The sequence below is a fragment of the Cyprinodon variegatus genome, unplaced genomic scaffold (genome assembly GCF_000732505.1).
Source record: "Cyprinodon variegatus isolate N-32 unplaced genomic scaffold, C_variegatus-1.0 Scaffold142, whole genome shotgun sequence".
Classification (NCBI taxonomy): domain Eukaryota; kingdom Metazoa; phylum Chordata; class Actinopteri; order Cyprinodontiformes; family Cyprinodontidae; genus Cyprinodon; species Cyprinodon variegatus.
The window spans coordinates 856,511-857,537 of NW_015150595.1; positions in this window are offsets into that span (position 1 = coordinate 856,511).

Below are 1,027 nucleotides of genomic sequence, written 5' to 3' on the forward strand. Positions count from 1 at the left end.
CAAATATTTATTTCATGAGAAATTATTATTAATTAATATAAATTCTTTAGTTTAGCAGCCAGTTCTACAGGGGCACTGGCCCCTGTTGTCAACTGCCTATAACCGCCCCTGCTTATGAATAAAGGGAAATGATTATGTGTAGAAAAGCGAGAAATTCTGAAGCCCACATTTACCTCTTCAATTTTTACAACAACAACTGCACAGGTCACTTATATAAAGAATTAATCTTCAAAGTGTCAACACATGTCAGAACCTGATTAGAAATGATACGCTCTACCTAAATACTTCCATAACTTTACTTGATAAATATCTCTAGAGAGGAAAATAAAAGGCAGGCTGGGATCATCATGGAGCCACTGTTCTCTAACATTCTTCCTAACATTCTTCCCAACAATCAAGTGAGAATTTACCATGTTTGTAGTGTGTCTTATTGATTCTCAAGTGCCGTAACCTGATTGTAGTTTTATAAGGGCCAGCAGAAACATCCATGGTGCCCTAAGCTGTACTAAATATTGGGGGCCTCTATTCTGACAGTGATATCTCTTGCTTTAATCAATAGTACAATGATAAGATCATTCACACACCTGCTATAAACTTATTGCAGGTGTTTAGGGTCTCCTATTTGGTATTTATTGCCTGGTATTAAAATAAACAAGTATGCAGTTTATCTAAAGTAAAAGTGTTTTTGGATTATATATGTTGGCTCCAACACCAATATGTAAACAGCCTGTAGCACAAAAACAACAGCAACAAATTAAAATATCTTGGATAAGTAAAAGCCAGTTGTATGGGCTTTTTTTGGGGCCTCTTTCCCCCTCTCTCATACCCCTTTCCTGTCGGCCAACTGTCGAAAAAAACAAGACACTAGTGCCATAAAACTCAAAAAAGTTTGCCTCTGAGAAGGTTACACTGGTCGTTCCACATCTGTGTGTCAATCTGGGCCCTATTTTTTTTTATAAAGAATAAAAAAATCTAAAATTTATCATGAATTTGTGTGTTTTTTTTGTTAACATATTTGTATAGAAAT